This window comes from Bubalus bubalis, chromosome 1 (genome assembly GCF_019923935.1).
Source record: "Bubalus bubalis isolate 160015118507 breed Murrah chromosome 1, NDDB_SH_1, whole genome shotgun sequence".
Classification (NCBI taxonomy): domain Eukaryota; kingdom Metazoa; phylum Chordata; class Mammalia; order Artiodactyla; family Bovidae; genus Bubalus; species Bubalus bubalis.
In genome coordinates this window covers 88,772,092-88,790,547 of record NC_059157.1, presented here as the reverse complement: position 1 = coordinate 88,790,547, position 18,456 = coordinate 88,772,092, and the positions used below count along the sequence as shown (strand labels likewise).

The 18,456-nt window shown below is 38.6% G+C and overlaps 1 long non-coding RNA gene across 1 annotated transcript in view; it reads right to left on the bottom strand.

The window, feature by feature from the left end:
• Positions 1 to 1,035: 1,035 nt before the first annotated feature.
• Positions 1,036 to 18,456, bottom strand: part of LOC123333171 — a 31,734-nt gene continuing 14,313 nt past the window's right edge. Inside the window, exons 2-3 of the long non-coding RNA XR_006550331.2 lie at positions 2,812 to 2,888; positions 1,036 to 2,185 (exon numbers count right to left, since the gene is read on the bottom strand). This is a non-coding gene — a long non-coding RNA (uncharacterized LOC123333171). The remainder of the gene's footprint in view (positions 2,186 to 2,811; positions 2,889 to 18,456) is intronic.

The following is an 18,456-nucleotide window of genomic DNA, read 5'->3' as shown; positions in this document are numbered from 1 at the left end:
GAGGTGTGGGAGAGTCTGCCCTGGTTTCCTTTACAGAGTATTTGTCTCACTGGGTTGATGCATCTGGAATTCCTCAGCTTCCTTATGAAAATGTTGATGTTTATTCAGACTTGCTGAATCTTGACAACGGTGGGCAGATGCCTGTGGCCACCTACGTCTCTGGATGGGAAGCTGGCAGCCCTCAGGACCACGTATTCTGCTGTCTGTGACACATCAGCAGAGATTTAAAAACAGACTGGTCAGAGTCAAGTCCAGATAGATGATGTGTAAATGTTTAGTCTGAGGTATTTTTTCTTTTTAATCCGTGTCTCTTTCTCTTGACAAACTCTCCTTCCTTGGTTTGTTGGTCCAGCGTGGTCCTGACAAGATGAGATACAGTCTATTTTTCTATATTGGCCTTACAAGAAGTTAGACTCCTTTCTGGTGTGAGTACAGAAGGAAGTTGTGAGAAACTGAAGAGAATGGAGATTGTTAGAGTGATTGTACCTTTTAGAAAGATAAGCAGTGCATTCAAAATACACTTCCTAACACATGCGTATGATTAAATACACATTGCACTTAATGCAGTTCATCCTGACATCCCAGGGCACTCCAATCCCAGGCTTCTCACCATGATCCCTGAGCCCCAGGGGAAGCTTGGTGTGGTAAAGGATGAATGGAAAAAGAAATAATTGCAATTGGTCTGAGGATGTCCATGGCTAATCCCACTGTACCTGGATGATTGTCTTCTTAAACTGTAGTTTATTCCATAATTAGATAAGATTCTTATCTAAAATCGCCAGTTTTTTTTTTTTTTTCCCAGCTGTGATTCTACAACTACAGCAGATTCGGAAAATATACAGTTGTAGGCATTTCGAGATCACATTTCTTTTTTTTTTTAATTTTATTTTATTTTTAAACTTTACATAATTGTATTAGTTTTGCCAAACATCAAAATGAATCCACCACAGGTATACATGTGTTCCCCACCCTGAACCCTCCTCCCTCCTCCCTCCCCATACCATCCCTCTGGGTCGTCCCAGTGCACCAGCCCCAAGCATCCAGTATCGTGCATCAAACCTGGACTGGCAACTCGTTTCATACATGATATTTTACATGTTTCAATGCCATTCTCCCAAATCTTCCCACCCTCTCCCTCTCAATATGACCCTCTGTGAGCAACAGGCCAACCGGCCAGACTAGTTTAGCTTTTCAAGGCAAGGGTAGAAAACAGTCCCCAAACAGGAAACTCTACTGTGGAGATGATTTTGTAATTCAGGGGCTACATGGGGAATCAAAGACTTAAATGAAGCATTTGAACTTACCAACCATTTGGTATTCTATAATTCTACTCTAACCATACAGATGTCTTAGAGTTAAAAGTTGAGGCATAAAATCTGTTTACTGAAAGAAAGACATTTCCAACTTATTAAATATCAGCACATGAAGGAAGAAATTACTGGAACCTCTTATAGTTGCTTACTTTGGGCAGCAGCCAAAACAGAACATTCATTATTTCTGGGTAAACCTTTGTGTATCTAAGTAGACTGATTTTCAGATAGAATGCATGTATAGACTCAGCATCTGGAAAGCTTTCTCATAATCTTCAAAATCTTGGTTCAATTTTGAACGGTGGACTAACCACAGCTATTGAAATGCTTGGACTGCATTTCCACAAAGGGTGTTTTAGGTGAAGTAAGGCTGGCTTCGTCTGGGCTTCACTTCAGATCTGGCAGTGATTCTCCCAACAAGCAGGTGTTGGAACCAACAGAATTAAGGGGGTAACAATCGACAGGACACCTAAAAATGAAATCCACATACAGCCACCATCCTCACTCCTCACTGGTGAGCTCGGCAGAATGCCCATTCCTTGAACACATACATTTCTACCCATGTTTCATTTCTGTTTACTTGGTTTTAAAAACAGCCTTGATATGTGAATACATCTATTTATAAGGTTTTATTCATTCTCAAAATAATGTCAATATAATTTTTCAATTATATTAAGAAGAAAAAAACTTATGTAGAGAGTTGGAATTTTTCTTTCTATTTATATTCATATATAAATATGAATGAGAAGGAGAGAGATTTTAAGGAACTGGCTCACCTCATTGTGGACACTGGCAAGTCTGAAATCCGCAGAGCAGGCTGGCAGCTAGGAAATTCCAGAGAGAGTTGGTGTTGCCGTCTTGATTCCAGAGGCAGTCTAAAAACAGAAAACCTTCCTTTTCTAAGGACCTTAGCCTTTTCTCTAAGGTCTTCAACTGAATAGATGAGGCCCACTCACATTTCAGGGGGTAATCTACTTTATTCAAAGTCTACTAATTTAAATGTTAATCACATCTAAAATACGATTTCACAGCAGCATCCAAAGTGATGTTTGACCAAGAAACTGGTGACCATGGCCTAACCAAGTTGACACATAAAATTAACCAGTACAGTATCTTGTGCATAATTCAAATTTTTGTAACTTAAATATGCTCAGAGCAGTGTATGGAAAATTATAAACCTACAATATATAAAATCTGAATTAAAAGCTTGTCATAAATTATTTCAATTTAATAATTCTAGTTGTCATTGGCTCCTTATAAGATTGCCTAGAAAGAATAGTATTAGGAAGTTATTATCCTTATGCCAAAATAGGATGTTAATTGAAACCTAAATCAATACCATAAATAAATTTTTCAAAATTATAATAAGGGTATAAAGAATCCAAATTTCCACTAAAACTAAGCTCAATGTGGAAATGATACTGATGTTTAGTTCAAGGTCACTGATGGGCTTCTGAGTTAGAGTTGATTACCTCTCTCTCCGGAATGATGGTTAACTTACAGTAAGTTCTTGAAATAGCATTCATTTCTGGGGTAAAGAGTGACATTCTCTGATGAACAGAGTCTTCTAGTTTAACTCTGAAAATGAAAGATGGATAAATACTGTAATCCAATGGCAACCTGGCAACCCATTTTTTTAGAATCTGTTAGGTGTGACATAGCTTCTCAGTGATTTATGACCAAAAAGAAATTCATGTTATATGGTTGTTTACATGCATAGATTCTAAAAGATGATGTAAATTCAAAACTTTTTAAACTTTTTCCCAAAGACTCACATTTCTTTCTCACAGAATCCACCTCAGATGACTATATAGCAGTTTACCTAGGCTCTTAGTTTTCCTTTGTAATTTCTGCTTACTCTTTCCGTTTCTCTTGGTCATTTCTTCCCATCCCACCTCCTTCACAGGATCCTAGATTTACCTTCACTGGGGAGCGTTGATAAGACGGGCCTTCTCTTGTTAATAACTTACAAGTCTCACACATACCATTATGCCACAAATATTGTCTCATTTTTTTTTTAACTAAATACACTGTCAGCTCAATTGGAGAACAAAAGTGAAAACTCTGCCCTTTCACAGAGAGGAATTTAGAAGAGAGCTCTAAATTCTCTCTTCTAGTGGCCTAAAGATGTTTAACTTGAAGATGACTCTGTTGCTATTGAATTGATTAATTTATTATAATTATTATAAAACTGTAGGAAGGCCAAGGGTTTCTCAATGTTCAGAACAAGATTTTTTTCTATCTTCTTTATTTTTCTACCTCAAATGTAAAAGAAACAAAACAAATTGAAAGCATAGCTATCGCCTTAGCTTTAGAAATCAAAAAACCTTTGATACTTCTTTCCATGACTGGTTAGAAATAAGTCATTAGGACATCGGAAGACCACTGAGTTAAGAGAAAAATCTAAGTATGGGATTTCCCTGGTGGATCAGTGTTAGGACTCTGCTCTTCCACTGCAGGGGGCACAGGTTCAATCCCTGGTTGGGGAACTGGGATCCCACATGCTGTACAGCCAAAAAAAGAAAGAGAAAAGGCAAAGTAGATTCTTCTGGCACTTGCTTTATGGAAATGTTTTGTTTCATACTTCATGTTTTTTTGGTATGCTAGGATTGGTCATTGATGACCAAGTCTTTGGTCTGGAAAAGTAATGAAATAAAAGCTACTTGAGTTCCACTCTTTCCAGTACCATAAAGCTCACCTCATTAAGAAAGAAGTAAAGGTTTCAAGAAAGCACAAGCAAAAAGGATAAAAATGCAAAACTTCTTTCGGATAAAGTTTTCCATGGTTTTCCTTTGCCAAAACATTTGCCTTCATAGCGCTACATCTGTGCTATCTAGGACACTGTTGGCTTTTAGAAGAGTGAACATCCTGCTTCTTGGACAGTTTCGGGCTGTGGCCTCGACCTTTTTTGATCATATGCCTCTATCAATAAAATTATTGGGCACATACTCACAATGTATGTATATGTATGTGTAAATCATACAACTGTACTTTTTTATAATATGTACATTAAAAAGATATACACACATAATTTTAAATGAGAAAAAATTTTCCTACACCTTAGTAAATAATTTTGTACCTCACATGCTACCATACCCTCTGCTTGGCAGATCATATCTTCAGCAAAGGTTTCCCTTCTATGGACCTTTCACTTCCAACAAATTTCAATTTCAATTAGAAAGTAGCACCTGCTTACTGCAACTACAGGTTGTACTGTTTTCTCTTACTACAACAAAAGAAAAGCCCATGCAGCAACAAAGACCCAGCACAGCCAATTAAATAAATGTGTACCTTCCTACCCTTCTCTCCTCTCCTCTGAAGAGCCAGATTGCATCCATTTCATTATCCCAACTACTACCTAAATCGCTCACTATCAGTACTCTGACTACACCCTTAGGAAGGCCAATCCCTTATTTTTTCACCAAATGAATGGATTAATTTCAGACTGTATCATTAACCTTGTTGCATCTCTACATACCATTAGCCACAATATCCTTAGAATGCTTTCCTCCCTTGATTTCTGCCTCAGTCTCTGATCCTTGGCTGCTGGGAACCCAACCTACTCAAGGCAGCCTAAGTATTGATAACAGGAACCCACAGGCAGGTACTCCTCTGGACCTCTGAGCAACTAACTGGAACCAGAAAGTTGTAACCTGAGTTTCTTTCTCAAGCACCCTGTGGTCGCTGAATATCTCATAACTTCTCCTCAGATGAGTTTTCTCTGCTTTAGCACTGAGATTGCTGTCCTGATCCTAAGTTTCCATGGCCTCTAGTGCAAAATCCCAGTAAAATGAATAGAGTCTTTCATTATAGTTATACACATCAAAAAGAGGGAATCTGCTTGACCCATCTTGAGTCTAATGTCAAGTCCTGATCTCCAGTCAGCTGTGGTCAGTAGCTTGAGATCTTTTGCAGGTGCAAACTCAGATTGTGGTGGGGCGTGAGACTCTCCCCCAACATGGAGGCAGGTAGAATGTGATTTTGCATCTCTAGAATAGCTTCTATGGCTCTGCTCTTCAATACTGTCCTTCGACTCAGGCTTCTCCTGCTTGGATTCTTCCACAGGCTCTTTTCTTCCTATGTTTAGGGTGTTTTCTCATTCTGTCCATGATTCTCTCTCCATTCCCCATACTCATTCCATTTACCTGGCTTCTGCAGCCACCCAACATTGATTTATTGATACCTCATAAGACACACAGCAACCGATACTGTGCATACCAGTGTCCCTAGCTCTAAATCTGTCCCGAGCTTTAGCCCTCTCTACACCTACCTACTGTCTCTGCCTGATGCCTTGTAGTCACCACAGCCCAGGCTAAGCTCACCATCTTTAGCCCCACCCAGACATCGCATCCCTAGGGTCACCACCCCTAAGCAGACGCCAAAACCTAAGAGGAATTATAATTAGACTCCTGCTTTTATTTGGACTATATGTTTTGGTTCTCATTGGAGATTTCTTTGGAAATGTAAATTTCTATTGCTTTAAAATATAAAGCATGACAGTATTCAAAATCTTTCTGCTTAAACAACAGTGATCAAATATTGATTAACTTATCATAAATGAATATAACATATAGCTTCCCAAATAACAAATAGCTATGGACAGGGTCCCAGGTCATTGAGGGCACTGATGCCAGAGAATGCCTTGGAGAACCATGAGGTAGTATCTCTCATTTATTATGCACCCCAACCATAGAATGTAAGTGTTTTTAGTATTCCCATTTTACAGGTAAAGAAAGATACTGCTCTTTAGAGCCTCTGAATAATTTGTGCAATTAATTTTTGCTGTTGTTGTTTGTGCTTGTGTTTTCCTTTCCAAAAAAAGTCATTGCCAAGACCAGTAGAGGAGTTTCCTCCCTGTGTTCTCTTTGAAAAGTTTTACAGCTTTAGGTCTTAATGTTTAAGTCTTTGATCCACTTAGTTAACATTTGTGAGTAGGGTATGATAGGGATCCAATTTCATTTTCTGCATGTAGTTATTCGGTATTCCCACCACAGTTTGTTGAAGAGGCTATCCTTCCCCCATTGGGTGTTCTTGGCTCCCTTGTCAAATATTAGTTGACCATATATGTTGGGGGGGAGGTTAATTCAGGGCTCTCTAGTCTATTCCATTGACCTACATACCTATTTTTATATTAGTACCCTTACTGTTTTTACTATAGCTTTATAGTATAATTTGAAATCAAGAAGTATGATGCCTCCAGCTTTGTTCTTGTTTCTCAGGATTGCTTTGGCTATTCAGGGTCTTTTTTGGTTCCTTGCAAACTTTAGGATTTTCTTCTGTGAAAAACACCATTGGACTTTTAATAGGGCTCGTTTGGAACTATACATGGCTTTGGGTAATATTAACATTTTAATAGTATTAATTCTGATCAATGAACATGGGTGTCTTTCCATTTGTCTGTGTCTTCTTCAATTTCTTTTAACAGTCTTATAGAATTCAGAGTAGAGATCTTTCACTTCATTGGTTAAATTTATTCCTAAGTATTTTGTTGTTTTTAATGTTGTGCCTGAGATAGCTTTATTTCTTTTTCAGATGCTTCATTGTCAGTTTATTGAAATGCAACTCATTTTTGTATGTTGTTCTTATATCCTGCATCTCTACTGAATTCATGTATTAATTCCAACAGGTTTTTTTTTTTTAAGTCTTTGGATTTCCTATATGTATATAGGCCTTCCCTGGTGGCTCAGTGGTAAAGAATCCACCTGCCAATACTTTGAACCCTGGGTTGGGAAGATCCCCTGGAGAAGGCGGTGGCAATCCACTCTAGTATTCTTGCCTGGGAAATCTCATGGGCAGAGGAGCCTGGTGAGCTATAGTCCATGGGGTTGCAAAAGAGTCAGATATGTATTAGTGACTAAACAACAACAATATGTATATGCTGCCGCTAAGTCGCTTCAGTCGTGTCCAACTCTGTGCGACCCCATAGATGGCAGCCCACCAGGCTCCCCCATCCCTGAGATTCTCCAGGCAAGAACACTGGAGTGGGTTGCCATTTCCTTCTCCAATGCATGAAAGTGAAAAGTTAAAGTGAAGTCGCTCAGTTGTATCCAACTCTTTGCGACCTCATGGACTGCAGCCCACCAGGCCCCTCCGTCCATGGGATTTTCCAGGCAAGAGTACTGGAGTGGGGTGCCATTGCCTTCTCCAACAATATGTATATAAGATCATATATTCTTCAACTAACAACAGTTTTACCTCTTCATTTTCAATTTGGATACCTTTTCTTTCTTTGTCTTGCATAATTGCTCTAGCTAAGACCTCCAGTACTGTATTGAGTAAGAGTACAGAGAGTGGGCTCCATTTGCCTAGTATCTAATCTTAGAGTAAAAGCTTTCAATTTCTTCTACATTGAGTATAATGTTAGCTGTGGATTTGTCATGCTTGGCCTTTATTATGTTATGTTCCTTCTATACCCAATCTGTTGTGGGCTTTTATAATGAAAAGTTTCTGTATTTTGTTGAATGCTTTTTCTGTATCCAAGATAATTATATGATTTCAATTTTTTATTCTATTAGTGTGGTGTTATCGCATTTGTTGATTTTCATGCATTAAACCATTCTTGTATTCTAGGAATAAATTCTACTTGGTCATGGTATGATGCTTTTAATATGTTCTTGAATTCAGTTTGCTAATATTTTGTTAGAATTTCTATATCTCCATCAGTCCCTTATTGATCTATAATTTTCTTCCCTTGTAGTCTCCTTATCTGGTTTTGATATCAAGGCAACGCTGGCATACTATGAGTTTACAAGTATCCCCCCTTCTTCAGTTCTTTGGAAGAGTTCAGTTAATGAAAAGCATTGTCATTAATTCTACTTTAAATGCTTCACTGAATTCAGTGTGAACCTGTCTGATCCTGGGGTTTTCTGTGTTGGGACGTGTTTGATTACTGATTCCTTTCTTTACTTACTATCGGTCTATTCATATTTTCTATTCCTTGATTCAGTCTTAATAAGTTGCTTGTTTCTAGGAATTTATCTATTTATTTTAATTTTTTAATTATTCATAGTAGTTTCTTACAATTCTATATATTTCTCTGTTATCAGTACTTTCCTCTTTCATTAATGATTTTATTTGTTTGAGTCATCTCTTTTTATTTCCTTTGTTAGTCTAACTAAAGGCTTTACAAGTTTGTTTACTTTTAGAAAACCCTCATAGTTTCATTGATGTTTTCTATTCTTTTTCTGGTATATACTTCATGCATTTCTGCTCTGATCTTTATTATTTCTCTTGTGCTAACTTTGGCAAACAGATTTCTGATGAGCATAATATAATCAACATTTCTGAAGTGACAGATCCAGAATGGATTATCATTTTTAAAGGAATATCCAGTTGAGATTCTCCTTGCTTGGAGACAAAGAAATATCCTCTCAAAACTCTTTCCAAGGTGTATTAGAATATGTCCTACCCAACCCTTTAATCAAATGATAGTAGCATTTAAAACATCCTATACTTCAACTTTTTTAAGCCAACTTTTCACTCTCCTCTTTCACTTTCATTAAGTGCCTCTTTAGTTCCTCTTCACTTTCTGCCATAAGGGTGGTGTCATCCGCATATCTGAGGTTATTGATATTTCTCCCGGCAATCTTGATTCCAGCCTGTGATTCATCCAGCCCAGCATTTCGCATAATGTACTCTGCATATAAGTTAAATAAGCAGGGTGACAATATACAGCCTTGATGTACTCCTTTCCCTATTTGGAACTAGTCTGTTGTTCCATGTCCAGTTCTAACTGTTGCTTCTTGATCTGCATACAGATTTCTTAGGAGGCAGGTAAGGTGATCTGCTATTCCCATCTCTTTAAGAATTTTCCACAGTTTATTGTGATCCACACAGTCAAAGATTTCAGTGTAGTCAATTAAGCAGAAATAGATGTTTTTCTGGAACTCTCTTGCTTTTTTGATGATCCAGCAGATGTTGGCATTTTGATCTCTGGTTCTTCTGCCTTTTCTAAAATCAGCTTGAATATCTGGAAGTTCTTGGTTCATGTACTGCTGAAGCCTAGCTTGAAGAATTTTGAGCATTACTTTGCTAGCGTGTGAGATGAGTGCAATTGTGTGATATTTGAGCATTCTTTGGCATTGCCTTTCTTTGGGATTGGAATGAAAACTGACCTTTTCCAGTCCTGTGGCTACTGCTGAGTTTTCCAAATTTGCTGGCATATTGAGTACAGCACTGTAACAGCATCATCTTTTAGGATTTCAAATAGCTCAACTGGGATTCCATCACCTCCACTAGCTTTGTTCATAGTGATGCTTCATAAAGACCACTTGACTTCACACTCTAGGATGTCTGACTCTAGGTGAATGATCACACCATCGTGGTTATCTGAGTCATTAAGATCTTTTTTTGTATAGTTCTGTGTATTCTTGCCACCTCTTCTTAATATCTTCTGTTTCTGTTAGGTCCGTACATCCTGAGATTGCCTATATGTCTCTGAATTTCCTTTACATAAGGACAAAGAAAAACTACTATCTTGTCTGAGTCATTTATTTTGAATTTCTATCATATTGAATCAAACCTAGTCTCAAATGATATAGTGTATATGCATCTACTTTTTAACCTCAAAATGAGGATCATACCATCACTTCATGGAAAACAGATGGGGAAACAATGGAAACAGTTACAGACTTTGTTTTCTGGGCTCCAAAATCACTGTGGACAGTGACTGCAGCCTTGAAATTAAAAGCCTCTTGCTCCTTGGAAGAAAATCTATAACAAATCTAAACAGTATGTTGAAAAACAGAGACATTACTTTGCCAAAAATTGTCCATATAGTCAAAGCTATGATTTTTCCATGTATGGATGTGAGAGCTGGACAATAAAAAAGGCTGAGCACTGAAGAATCGATGCCTTCAAACTGTGGTGGTGGAGAAGACTCTTGAGAGTCGCTTGGACAGCAAGAAGATCAAACTGGTCAATCCTAAAGGAAATCAACCCTGAATACTCATTGGAAAGACCAATGCTAAAGCTGAAGCTCCAATACTTTGGCTACATGATGTGAAGAGTTAACTCATTAGAAAAGACCCTGATGCTGGGAAAGAGTGAAGGCAGGAGAAGGGGATGACAGAGGATGAGATTGTTGCATGGCATCACCAACTCAATGGATATAAATTTGAGCAAACTCCAGGAGATGGCGAAGGATAGGGAACCTTGGAATGCTGCAGTCCATGGGGTCACAATGGACATGACTTAGTGACTGGACCACAACATTCATTTAACTAAAAAAATCTGAAGATGTAGTGTGTACCAGACACTATGCTGCATGCTGAAAATGAGAGATAAGACAAATCAGAAAGATTCCCTGCCTCTGATGAGCTCACAGATTCATGGAGGAAACAAATATAAATATACACTTTAAATGTTTAGTTTTATAGAAAATTGAAAAAGAAAAGGTGGACAAAGTATTCAAAAAATCTTAGCTTGGAAGTTTGGGCAGAACTACCCAGAGCTAAGCTTTGAAGCTGTCCTTGAAGGACATGTGGAATTTTAGCAGTTTAGAGGTTGGAATGCTCCATATATAGAAAAAGCCAAGGAATGGGGCTAATGGTCATTGGATAGTGGGAAGTTAGATTTTTTTTTTTTAATTAACCTCATGGGCTTACCAGTTGGTGCAGTGGTAAAGAATCCGCCTGCCAATGCAGGAGACACAAGAGTTGTGAGTCCGATCCCTGGGTTGGAAAGATCCCCTGGAGAGGAAATGGCAACCCACTCCAGTATTCTTGCCTGGAAAATGCCATGGAAAGAGGAGGCTGATGGGCTTCAGTCCATGGGGGCCACAAAGAGTTGGACATGACTGAGCACGCACACACACACACACACACACACACACACACACACACAGGGCAATAGAACACATTGAAGGTTCCATTAAAAACAATGAAGGTGATGTTAAAGAGTAATGTTATTAGATTTACATTTTTGGGAGATTATCATAGAGATGCGCTGCAGGCAAGGGAACTTGGTAGAGGCCATTATAAAAAAAAAAAAAAAAAAACTAGCAAGACATGATGAGTATATGAACGAGGCTAAAGGGCAATGCATTAATTCCCATCTATTTTAGTTTCAATCCAACTTGTCAAATGAGTTGTTAACCATCTGCACATTAGCCTGTGTGGAGCAACAGACTCTAACCTAGCACTAAAGCGAAACTTACCTCATCAGATAGTATATCTTGAAAAATATTTTTGACTAGTGTCATTAGGCATGTCATGTAGAAGACATTTGGTGAAAGTGGCAGGCCTTCTGAATATCCCTGTGACAAGTACAGGCCTCCTACCTTGCTAACTTTCCTTGAGTCCTTGGATTTTCTCCATACTAACATCTCCCTGCCTAGACCAGTGGCGCTAGGAGAGTTGCTCTGCACCTGGCATGCTAATTTGGATCTACTCTCTTATCTTCTGTCTGCTCATCACACACAGATTCAAATGGATCTCCTTAGACATGATACTATGTCTCCTTGGACATAAACTAATGTTATTGTCATCTTTGTGTCAAAGTTCTGAAGTTAAAAACAAATTTATTCTTGTGTTCCTGGTATGGAATTCTAATTAGATGTTGATACCTATTTGATTCTGAACCATGAAAAGTGTTATGGTTGGTACCTCTCTGGGAGTACTGTTTCTACTCCTATTTTTTCCCTCTGTGTGACCCCCCTTTCTTTCACTCTAGCATTGGATAGAGGCACACATTCGTCTCTTTTCTGGGAAGTGAAGTTCATAAGTGAGAGCATAACAAAGGCAAAATGAAAATGAGTTGATGACCAATCAGAAAGACAAATAGTAAAAAACACCCAAAAAGACTGGCTTTTCTTTAATACCAACGATGAGGGTATATTTTATGACATTTCTTTGAAATTCACAAAGAGCAGCATGAAAATACAATGGCATTTGTAGTTCTTTGCCTTTCCTCATTGACTAAACACGCAACATTTTTTCTTAAGTTTAAAACTCGCTAATCACTTTTGGATTGTAGATTTATTTTATCTAAATGTCTCCATATTGTCTAAATCCACACATAAATTACACACACACATACAAACATACATGCCACATATGATTTTATTCAAAGTCAGACCATGTAAAAGATGAAAGTGGGAGACTCCAAAGAAAATGTGGTTTCTTTCCAAGAATTCCACTGTGCTCTGATTTCAAATACTGACTTTTTTTTTCTGGAAATCTCCTGTTGTTTAAATCATCTACATACCAAGCTGGGTTCTCAGCTGGAACACTCAGTATTAGAGACATGTTTCTGTACATATTTTTAAGGTTCATTCACATATTGTTTGAAAGGTGCAATAAATCAACTTAATTTGAATCACTTCATAAGCTCATGTGCCCCTATAAACTTTATATAAACCATAAAGAAATACTTTCACTTTATTCACTTTCTCTGTTTCAGTGCTGTTTCAGGAGTTCAGAGTGGGTTTACTTGCACTGTTGATTTATTTATATATTCACCCAAGCAGCAGACATATATTGAATATCAACTAAGTGGCAGAACCTATGCTGAGAAGTGTGGTGATATAAAGATGAATAAGATTAACCTTATAGAGGTTAATATTAATAAAAATTAATAATGCTCTATGCTCAAAGGACTTTCAGTCTGGTAGGAGAAATATTATGTTGCATTTTTTCAGGCTTTGTAGTTTACAAAGCATTTTCAAACGCATACTCACGTTCAAACTGCCTTTATAACAACCTGATGATTTAGTCGAGGTAGGTGTTATTAACCCTATTTAACAGGTGGGTAAACTGCATGAACTCTCATGAAGTCCTACTTCACGCTTAACCACCATGACAGTGGGTTTCAACCCAACTACAATCACCTGGGAAGGTTAAAAGGCAAACCGATGCCTGAACTCGCCTCCAGAGATTGACATTTTACTGGTCTAGGGTGGGGCCTACACATGGGCAATTTATTTTAAAGTTCATGAAATGATTCCTCTGTGTGACCATGGCTGAAAAGCACTGCTTTAATTTTACTGAACTACTTTTGATTCTCCTAGGGCACCATACTGTTTCCCATCTCTGTTTCTTTGCTTCTTTATCCCTGCATTTGCTATTTTATATTGAAATACACACACACACACACACACACACACAGCCTTGAACTGTGTTGTATTCATCTTTTCAGCCCAGTTCCTAGTGCAGTACCTTATGCACAGTAGGAACAGAATAAGTTTCTTGAGCTAATGCCAACTTGATCAGAAAATATGCTCACTTATGTTATCACTTCTACCTCTCCTAGTCCCCTCATCATGGTCTCCCTTATCACGGGGTAAAATCTTTGATCTGATCAGGTCACCTAGTTCAATTTTGTCACTAAAGACCTGGGTCCTTCCCTGGGTCAAGGCAAGAGGACAAATTAAGTAGCTCAAAATCATCCCTCCTCATTCTTGCCTCATGCCCCAGCTCCCTCTTCCATGCCCCAACTCCCTCTCCTCACTCTACATTTCAGAGAAGAGTAAGGGATGTGTTTAAAAAATGGGACCTCTTATTATAAAAAATTATTCAATTTAATATAGGGGGAAAATTTATTCTTGACCTCCAGCTGCCCACCTCATCCAGCCAAAGTTGGGGTCAGAAACCTCACCAAACTTCATGAGAACACAATTGTCTCACTGGCCCTAACAGATACATCCAGCTGGGTCAACATTCAAAACGGCACCTAGTCTAGGCCTTAATTCTGTAGTCTACAGTATCCACCCAATACTCAGGAAGTTTATGTCTGAATAATAGATCATATCAGTATATTTTTCTAACAGAGTTAGTGTTATTTCTAATAAATGTAAAATCAAGTATTTTTATTCTGCAAACAAATTAAACTACCAATATCTCTAAAACAATTTCTAAAATTAATCCCATAATAGGAATAAAATATAAATGCTTTATACTAGTTTGTGGACTTAAAAATGACTGCTTATTTGGTTGTAAATGTCAATTTTTACAAATATCAGTAGGATAAAGTTGTTAAACGTTTTCCTATTGATTTTGCAAAATTGACATACACTATGTATGTGGGCTTCCCTGGTGGCTCAGATTATAAAGAATCCACCTGCAATGTGGGAGACCTGGGTTCGATCCCTGGGTTGGGAAGATCTCCTGGAGGAGGGCATGGCAACCCACTCCAGTACTCCTGCTTGGAGAATCCCCATGGACAGAGGAGCCTAACGGGCTACAGTCCTTGGGGTCACAAAGAGTCGGACATAACTGAGCGACTAAACGAAGCACACATATATATGTAGTATATCTCAATATGTGTGTATGTATATAGTATATGTCATATACACTGACAGAAAATATGAAATCTCTGAATTAGAGAACAGATTATTTCTCACAGAGCATCTTAGCTCCATTTCCCCAGAGGGCACTGGGATGAGGATCAATTGTTCACCTGGGCATGCATGAGATTCATCAGAGGACAGAAACCCTGACATTATGACTCAAAGTTTATACAGGACAGCTGACATATCTACCCCTCCCTCTTCCTCTCCAGAGAGGGAGAAAACTTCACTCTGAAATATAACCAAATTTTCTCTGGGGAAAGGAAGGGAAGGGCTCTACCCTGGAATGTAAACAAATGGCTCTGGGGGCGGAAATCTCTAAATGTCCCTGGAGCAAGGCAAAATCTCTATCTTCCTGCATTTATGACTTAGTCATAAAGGTCAACTATGCAAAAATATGAAAAGATCCATGGACAGAATTATCTCCCAAGAAAAAAAGATATACAGATATTTTTCTGTAGATATTTTGGAACTGCAGACCAGCATCCTTTCCTTCTTAATGAACCTGGTATTTCATGAATTTCCACAAATTCTAGAAGCTAAGCTAGATATCCACATATCTGTTCAATAGCAACAGGTATAAGAGCATCCTCAACTAGGCTATGTTCCCCACACTTGAGATCCTGGATCAACGCTTGAGAAAACCTGCTGTCTGTCAGATTACCAAGCATTCTGGATTTAGTGGGACATGAAGCTAAAATGATTTTCTATTTTGCTAAATCTGCTTTCACTATGCCAGGAGGAATTTCCATTTCCTATCTCCTTGTGAAATCTCAATTTCTACAGTCACTTTCAACTTTCTTGTCACTTTTGGTTGTAAAAGAGCCCAGTCTTATTTAATCATTGCAAACTTTAACCTCATATCCTCCTTTCCTCAGCTCAACTTTAGCTTTGGCCTGAAGAATGCAGAATGAGTAAGGACTATGTGGACATGGGGTGCTCTGAGAACACCCCTTTGGCCCCTTTCTTGGTCACTTTCACTTTTGGCTTGGTGGGAGGAGACATGGAAGGTCATAAGCAATTGTTTCTCACCTATATCTTCCTAGGGCTTCCCTGGTGTTCAGGTGGTAAAGTGTCTGCCTGCCTGCAATGCGGGAGACCTGGGTTTGATCCCTGGATTGGGAAGATCCCCTGGAGAAGGAAATGGCAACCCACTCCAGTACCCTTGCCTGGAAAATCCAATAGACAGAGTAGCCCTGTAGGCTATAGTCCATGGGGTCACAGAGAGTTGGACACAACTGAGTGAATTCCATCCAGTCGATATATCTTCCTAAATACTCTTCTCTGAATAATAATCTTGATTTGATGGCTCATTAAATACTCTTCTCTGAACAATAATCTTGATTTGATGGCTCATTAATGGGCACATAAGTGGATTCTTTAGAAGAACACTTGTGAAGACTTCTAAATACACAGCTTCTGCATGAGAGATTTGTTTCAGCTCGACCCTCATATCTCTATCAGCTGCTTCTTAGAGTGATCCTGCTTCTGGGTTGCCCTTGTCCAGAAGACATTTGATCCACAAGATGTTGCATACATCTTGCCATGAAAGATAGTAGGAGTGAACTCTTGTTCCACTCCTCTCTCCTTCCTCGTCTTTTTCCCATCTCTCCAGTCCCTATCTCTCTAGTTCCCTTTCCTTTGCTCAATTTGACACAGGGATGTTTAGTAAGTCCTCTGCAACCTACCAGATAATGAGATGCCAGGCTTTGATTAAAGTTGACTCTTCCAGTTTCTAGAAGTGATTCTTTCAGATCTCTCAATTTGGGGACCATCAGTTCAGTTCAGTTCAGTTCAGTCGCTCAGTCGTGTCCGACTCTTTGCGACCCCATGAATCACAGCACGCCAGGCCTCCCTGTCCATCACCAACTCCCGGAGTTCACCCAGACTCAAGTCCATTGAGTCAGTGATGCCATCCAGCCATCTCATCCTCTGTCGTCCCCTTCTCCTCCTGCCCCTAATCCCTCCCAGCATCAGAGTCTTTTCCAATGAGTCAACTCTTCGCATGAGGTGGCCAAAGTACTGGAGTTTCAGCTTTAGCATCATTCCTTCCAAAGAAATCCCAGGGCTGATCTCCTTCAGAATGGACTGGTTGGATCTCCTTGCAGTCCAAGCGACTCTCAAGAGTCTTCTCCAACACCACAGTTCAAAAGCATCAATTCTTCGGCTCTCAGCCTTCTTCACAGTCCAACTCTCACATCCATACATGACCACTGGAAAAACCATAGCCTTGACTAGATGGACCATAGAGAACCACTATTCTACCTCCTTCACGGAGGGGAAGCAAAAGCTGCAGTGCTCTCATCTTAGACTCCATTCATTCTCAAACTTCTGTAGTCTGCTCTTACAAACTGGTGGGCAGGGTTCATTGATATTTCAAGTAAAAGAGCCAGTTTGGTCACCTTTTAATAAGACCTAAAGAGGTCTGGTCCCATTAGGATTCATTCAATAACCTTATTAGAACATTAGGCAGACTAACCTGTGTTTTCTTTTTGTTCACTAGTTGTTCTACATATTTTAATTTCTAGTCTTACACTATGCTTCAATTCATGTAAATGCTCTCTTTCTACTTAGGTCACCTAGTTCTCTGCATCCTGTCATTCAATACTTTCTCAAAGCACATTACTCTTCCTAGACTAAGTAATAAATTAACTTTATACTATCTAATGCTAAAAATGATTAACAATTTCAATAAAAAATTTTTAAGTGATTAACACCAAAGAATGTTCCAACTGGAAATGATTGTCATGGACTTAGTAAAATTCTCTCATTTAACTAGTAAGAACAGTGGATTTCAAAAGTGAAATTGTTTATCCAAAGTTATTGAGTGAGTTAGTGACAAAGATGGATTACTAACAAAGATGGAACCAGAATCTTGGTTTCCTGATTTCTGAAAGAAGACATTCCCCAGTACATTATCATGTTTCCCATGTCCAAATCAACATGTTCCAACAACAAAATTCATATGCTCTGAAAAATCCAGTTAATTACACTTATTTGACGAAATATCTACTGAATACCATCACCTCTAAGGGGCATGAAAAGATAATTACATACCACTCATGATCAAATGGTCATTTCCTGTATTTTACAAGGTCATAAGCCATTTATTCTGTGAAGTCAGGCAAATTAAATACTCATGCTGAGTCATACTTAAAATTGGCACTTTGTGTTTGGGATGCACTCAGGAAAAACATCATTGCACAAAAGTGTGTATTCAGAAGAGATAGCAAGTTTGGATTAAGACCATAGAAACCAAGTTTCCGAGAAAAGTGTGTCATTTTGCAGCTGCTTCCTTCATCTGTAATAACCTCACTGCAATTGACCAGTTTAAGCTGGAGGTGTCGGGATGTAACCTTCGTGATGACCCCTCTGGGTGCTAGGGAATTTTACTACAAGCAGTCACTAAAATATCTATAATAAGCTATTATAAAAGATACCAAAATCAGTGAATAAGGAGAACTATGCCCCCAAACTATTTTTCTACAAATTTCAAGAGATTGAACTAACTTTGCAAAACATTTATAGGAAATATACTTGTCTTAAGAAAATTTAGGTGTGCGTATCTTTCAAGAATGTCTTCAGAAATATTTATGAAAGAGCAATCCTGACACCAAGGTTAAGGAATCCAGCCCCCTCCCCGCCCCCCCCCAAAAAAACTAATTTACTTCTATAAAGTGGACATTCCAAAGTCCAAAAGCAGGGAGACACAGGGCAGAGCAAGGGAACTGTGTATATGGAGTAGGAGATTTATATTATGTTTATATTTATAGTGATGATTCCTTGGCTCAGCTCCTTGTTTGGATGCATTCATTTAGCTATTAATAATTTTGAGGTCCCAACTTCAACTGGACTGAACTT